Source organism: Homalodisca vitripennis, chromosome 1 (genome assembly GCF_021130785.1).
Source record: "Homalodisca vitripennis isolate AUS2020 chromosome 1, UT_GWSS_2.1, whole genome shotgun sequence".
Taxonomy (NCBI): domain Eukaryota; kingdom Metazoa; phylum Arthropoda; class Insecta; order Hemiptera; family Cicadellidae; genus Homalodisca; species Homalodisca vitripennis.
The window spans coordinates 111,782,398-111,788,680 of NC_060207.1; the positions used below are offsets into that span (position 1 = coordinate 111,782,398).

A 6,283-nucleotide genomic window follows, 5' to 3' on the forward strand; every position below is an offset into this window, starting at 1 on the left:
CTTCGTCCTAGTTGGTCCCAGACGTGCTCAATCGGGTTTAGGTCCGGACTGCAGGCTCGCCACTCCAGCAGTGGTATGTTGTGTTCGCCCAGGTACTCACGGACCAATCTTGCTGCATGTGATCGAGCTCCGTCTTGCATAAATAAAAAATTTTGACCTGCTTGCTCTGCTCTCGGATGAATATGAACGTCTAACACCTTGTCCACATAACGCTGGGCTGTCAAAGTACCGTTTCGGATTATGACAAGGTCTGTACGACCGTCAATTGTTATGCCACTCCACACTAATACTGAGCCCCCGCTAAACGGAACTCTGGGAGCTAGGCAACAGTTAATAAACCGTTCATTCCCTCTTCTCCACACTCGAGCGCGGCCGTCATTACCAAAAATTTTAAATTTTGACTCGTCTGAGAACATTACCTTACGCCACTGTCTCAGCTGCCAACGCCTATGGCCTCTTGCAAACTGCAATCTGGCTCTCTTATGACGCGCAGTCAATCTCGGCTCTCGGACAGGTGTCCTAGATCTCAATCCAGCTTCCCGGAGTCGATTTCTAACAGTCTGATCCGACACACGATTTCCAATTGCCTGGCTTAGGTCGTTTTGAAGTTGTCTAGCAGTTAAAAATCGATAGCGAAGTGCATTAACTCGTAAAAGGCGATCTTCTATGTGCATGGTGGATCTCGAGCGGCCTTGGCCTGGGCGTCTTCGAAGAGTTCCTAGCTCCTGATGTCGGTTCCATAATCTTGAAATTACTGACTGACTCACACCTAAGCGCCTACCCACGTCTCGTTGGGAAACTCCCACTTCTATCAAAGTAACAGCTCTACTGACATCACTCTCAGACAAAAACAGTCTAACACCCGCTATAACAATAAACACACACAGGGCTAACTATAGAAAACTAATCCAGAGTGAACGAGATCAGCTTGTGACAAAACTGAGCCTGAACCTTTCCTTATCTCATTCTTGTTTTGACATGATATCGAAATAATCGCTCTTATCTTTTACTGAATTAGTCAGAAATAAACAAGAATTATTTATCTTTGCTACAGAGAGGTTCTTTTATCAGTGTGCAAAGTTCAAACATTCTTCTGTTATTAATACTTGTTTTACAAGATGAAATAAAAGTGATCCTTTAATTGTTTTGAGGTGTGTAGTTAAATAAATTAGACATCTCACTTAAATGGAAATGTAGAGAAGAAATCTCAATGGGTTTAAACCTGTTATTTCAAACTGACGTCTAAAATAAAAAACACTGTGTAATATGGTTTGAAATTATGGATATATATATATATTGTGTAATTTTTAATCCTAAATTTAAATTGCAACGCATAGGTTTTACTCCTGTGTGTTCAGATCAAAGGTTGTTTGGTATTGTTATTGGGACATTTCCTGTCTTGGCAGAGATAACATTAGTATAGGAAATGTAAAGGCTGATGGTTTAGGAAATTGTGGCTCAACCTCAAACATGACAGGATCTCAACTGTCCTGTGGAATCCCCATGTGTGTGACTTTCAGAGCTGTTTTGAATTGGATGCACACTGAACATGATAAGATGTATAATGTTGCTGAGCTGACATGAGAAGGATGACTAAACTCATTCTACATTCACCTTCCCATAAAGTGTCATATATTCTCTCCGTGAGCAGATGTTTATTATCTCAGATGGTGGACACAAAATTGGCTCCAAGCAAATTGAGAAGCTAACAGTAGGTTGTAGGTTGTAGTAGGTTGTAACAGCGACCAAGCCAGTAACAGAGATACAGGCTCTGACCATTGTGAGCCACATGAGAAGTGGTGTACAGCAATAAAGAAGTACAGGGTGTGGTAGATAAGTAATGAGACTGGCCGCCGCACGGCGCCCCAGTCGTTCGTAGTGCGGTCTCCACCTGCAGGTCACGTGGTGTGGGATCTGAGCTAACAGTAGAACCGGTTTGCAGTCATGTCGTAGCTCTGGTGCAGTGAGGGTTGAGCTTCGCGTATTACGTTGTTTGTGTGCCCGTGACACTTTTGAAAACGCTGAAGATGGATCGCTCAATAGAACAGCGGTATGCAATCAAATTTTGCTTTCGCTTGGGTAAAACTGCTTCGGCAACTTTTGCTACGATTACGGAGGCCTACAAAGAGCACGCCCTATCAAGATCTCAAGTGTTACGGTGGTTTAATGAATTTAAAAACGGGAGGGAATCCGTTGAAGACATGGAATGATCTGGACGCCCTTCAACGAGTCGTTTGGATGAAACGGTGGCCAAAGTGAAAGAACTCCTGGACTCCAACCGTCGTTTAAGCCTCAAAATGATCACTGATGAGGTCTCCGTGAATAAATTTACGGTTCACCAAATTGTTACGCAAGATTTGATGATGAGGAAAGTTTGCGCAAAATTGGTTCCCCGAGTGCTCCCCGCGAACAAAAGCCTCGTGACCTCCTATTTGACCCGAATAGGAGTTGAAGTTCTGCCACAGCCACCATACAGCCCTGACATGAGTTCTCCTGATTTCTTCCTATTTCTGAAGGTAAAAAGATGCCTGAAGGGTCATCGTTTCAACGATATTCCGAACATCCAACGTGCTGTGTTTTGTACAAATCGGATCAATAAATTTGTTTTTCTAGACTGAGTCTCATTACTTATCTACCACACCCTGTATTGCTTCTCGTACCTGTCAAGTCTTGAGATATGACCTCACAACTCAACCAAGCAAAAAGGGCATAGAATTCCTTCTATATGCCACCAATGCGATATTAAACAGCGAAGTGGTCATTGCCCAAGAAGACCAACAAGGAAGTTGAGCGTGACTTACTCTGACATGGAAGCAGGCAAAAATCTCCCATCAGTCATAACTGGGAAATAAGGAGTCGGAAGAAACATAAGACCATCAGACTAAAAGGCAAAGATGCAATTATAAAGTATTACAATGAAGCTTTGGAGTTCTCATTTCTAGGTTGAAATTCCCTAAGTAAATTGTGAATACTTCACAATCACAGTTATACCCCGTTTGAAACGTGAAAGTTTGGATTTGTTAAATTTCATGGTTTGTATTCTTAATTTGAATATCATATGAATAAGAATATATTTATTTCTCGTGAATATAGTAATCTACAAAATCAGATTAATCCTACCAAACCAAACAAAATATGCCAAATTGACATAAGTATAAAGCCAATGCTGTGGAGGTGTGGTTATTGGGAACCATCTGAAATGTGCATCTTTCGAATTAGTTAAATTAGTTTTCTTTGAACTGGCTGGATTTTTCTTCATATTATTTTCAAGTATCTTTTTGAAATGTTTTAAACCAATATGGTTTTGAACCAAAACTATGATAAATTTTTGGGTGATTTCCAAAAACAATTTTACCTATTGCAATCAAATTCTAGAAAAAACTTCTGAACAAATTGTTTCTTACCTTTGTTTCATGCCCCTTCTAATATGAGACCTTTATATACAGGGTGAGTTGGATAAGGCCTCCTTAACATATATTAGGGGAATGGTTATACCTATAACAAAGACACAAAATTCACACCCCTAAATCAACTACGAGGAATCTATTAAAAATCATTTTAGGCATATAAAATGTGTTTTTCTGGAATTGATTAATTTTCACAGTTGTTTATAGTGTTAGTTTGAAATTAAAAATAAAAAGCATTAATATAGTAGTTTGGTGGTTTGGTTTCAGATTTAATGGCTACATTATCGTTCAAGAAATTCTACCACATGAACAGGATGCTGTATCAATCCTTTCTAGAGGAAGCAAGCTTGATGTATAATTTAGTTACAAGCATGTTTATTCAGAGACATTGAATATTGTAATAAAGTATTTTATTATTTGAAAATGTTTTTCATTTACAATGTGTTTGCAATAATATATTATTATTTGTACTGTAGTGTTCTTGAAAGAGTAAAATACTGTCATTACATTGTCTACTTGACTAACAAGCATCGGGGTCTGTTGTGAAGAATGATAGAAAATGTTTCAAAATTACCTCACTGGAACATAATATTAAGAAACGTATTATAAATCTTTTACTTAATTGGTATTGGTTTTTATTACTGGAGGAAAACTGACAACATCGAAGGAAAATATATTTATACTTTCTTATCAACATAAGTAAAATACTATTCATCACTTATTACACTTTAAATATGTTTAAATAAATTTAATAAATGTAACTGACCAGTGGTTGCTCTAGACCTGTGCCCTCACAGTTTAGTGTAGGGCACCAAATGAAATGAAGTAATATAATATACGTTATAAAAATGGAGATCACTTTACAATTACATCTATAACGGGGGTGGGGAGAATACCATTTCCATAGTATTACCAGGGAAAGTACAATGTAGTCTGTGGATTCATTAATGTGAAGGAGTTTGAAAAGTACAATGTAGTCTATGGATTCATTAATGTGAAGGAGTTTGAAAAGCCTCTGTTTTACAAGCGCTGCTTCTTCCCCCATTCTGCTGAGAATTTAAAAGTTGACTTACCTGGAATTCACCAAGTTAGAGATAACTCCCTTTCCAAACTCTTTGAAAAAATAATACAATCCTTTTCAATTTTTGTTATATAATTAATCTGAAATAAAACTAAACATTTTTTGAATTTTTAGTTTTAAAGACCAACATTTCTGTATATTGATTAATGAATGATAAGTTTGTTAAAGTAACTTCGTCCGATCCTAAGACTGAACATAAAGCCGATCATTGACATGGCATAGTGGGCAAAATGGTAAATTGTATTACAATGTTTGTAAACATCGTACAAACTTATAGAAATAAAATTATTTATCAGTGACTGAAATCTGACATTATTTATTACATGACTGGTTCATTTAATTTGCATGTGTTCAGCTTAGAAATTTCAATATAGCCAGAACACGATCCAGAAGTATTCCTGGAAGTAATTATCACTCATATAACATAAGGAAAGTAGATATATTCGTTAGTTCACATTCTATATCACTACACTAGCTGTTTCCCGCGGCTTCGCACGCGTCTCTTAAGCTTTGCCCGTATATTTCTTTGCCTTCAAGTAGTGTTTGGATATTTTAATATACGTAACTACTGTGTTGTAATTGCAGTTTATAATGTGCAGGCGCTTTGATAACTTTTATATCTTTCAGTACAGCCTGGTGGTTAGTTACATCAATGGGCATTGCGTATAAACCTTCTACATAGAAAAATACAAATTTTCATAGTGATCGGTCCAATAGTTTCTGAGTCTATAAAGGACAAACACACAAACATTCATTTTTATATATTATGATTGCAGAAACAGTTTAAACAAAATTTGTCGTTTCTCTTAAGCTTACTCTATGCTTTAAAACTATAAGTGTAAAGAAATTTATATATAAATATATTTTTTGTCGCATTATATATGTTTACAAAGAACAGCTGATTAAAAATTTGAAAAGACTCTTTCACTTAATAACATATGTTTGCTGCAATGCATTTCTTACGGGTATTTCTGTAACCAGTGGGGCGGAATCCTGAATCGGGAAAGGGATAAAAAGTATCCTATAACCTTCTACAGATCAAGACGAACAAATTAAAAAAAAAAATTAGGCGAATCCGTCCAGCCGTTTGTGAGTGATGCTGTTACACACGAACAGTTTCATTTTTATATATATAGATAGATAGTAAATAGGGACATGTTTAATTCACTTTATAAAATAGATGATAAGTACACATATTGGTTGAAGAAATTGTTTTGTTTCTGTATATTTTCAGGGTAATAAAATCTGTTTACATATTTCTAAAAGATTTTGATCACATCTTTTACACCTCCTGTATATTTTAATACATAGTATTAAAAAATCAATAATCTACCTCCCTCCTTCTCATGAAATATGAGTGGATGGGTTTGACCCTCAAACTGAAAACCTACTGTGTAGTTGCATATGCTATCAACTTGCTTCTTCTTTTCACTTATATCAAGTACTTGTACAAAAATTATTTATAGATGTTAGGAAGATTGGAAGCATATTTTTATTCCAGAAGTTATAAAATTTAGATTGAAAAATTACTGTAATGCAGGGGTTCTAAATATATGAGTGAAGGATAGACTACAAATAGGGGTGGGAGAATCCGGGAAATGAGATTTTGGACATGTTAAATTTCTATCTTGGGTTGCCTCTGTAACTTAGTAAGAAAATACAAAGGCAAAAGTTCTCCAAATGCTTGTATAATTGTCCACAGGACGGGAGAGTAATAATGGTGCACATCTGCATCTCATTTATAGAATCTAGTTTTTTCAACAATAATATTACAAGTGTTATATCAAACATAAAA

At 36.3% G+C, this 6,283-nt stretch overlaps 1 protein-coding gene across 3 annotated transcripts in view; it reads left to right on the forward strand.

Annotated features, from left to right (window-relative positions):
* Nucleotides 1-3,831, forward strand: part of LOC124369302 (nuclear valosin-containing protein-like) — a 50,011-nt gene extending 46,180 nt beyond the window's left edge. For 2 of the 3 annotated variants that reach the window (XM_046827242.1, XM_046827260.1), the window contains exon 18: nucleotides 3,675-3,831. The gene's annotated coding sequence lies outside the window, so the exon portion shown is untranslated. Of the gene's footprint in view, nucleotides 1-3,655 lie in introns of all 3 variants that reach the window. The other variant, XM_046827251.1, reaches the window with a different exon arrangement.
* The last annotated feature ends 2,452 nt before the right edge of the window (nucleotides 3,832-6,283 follow it).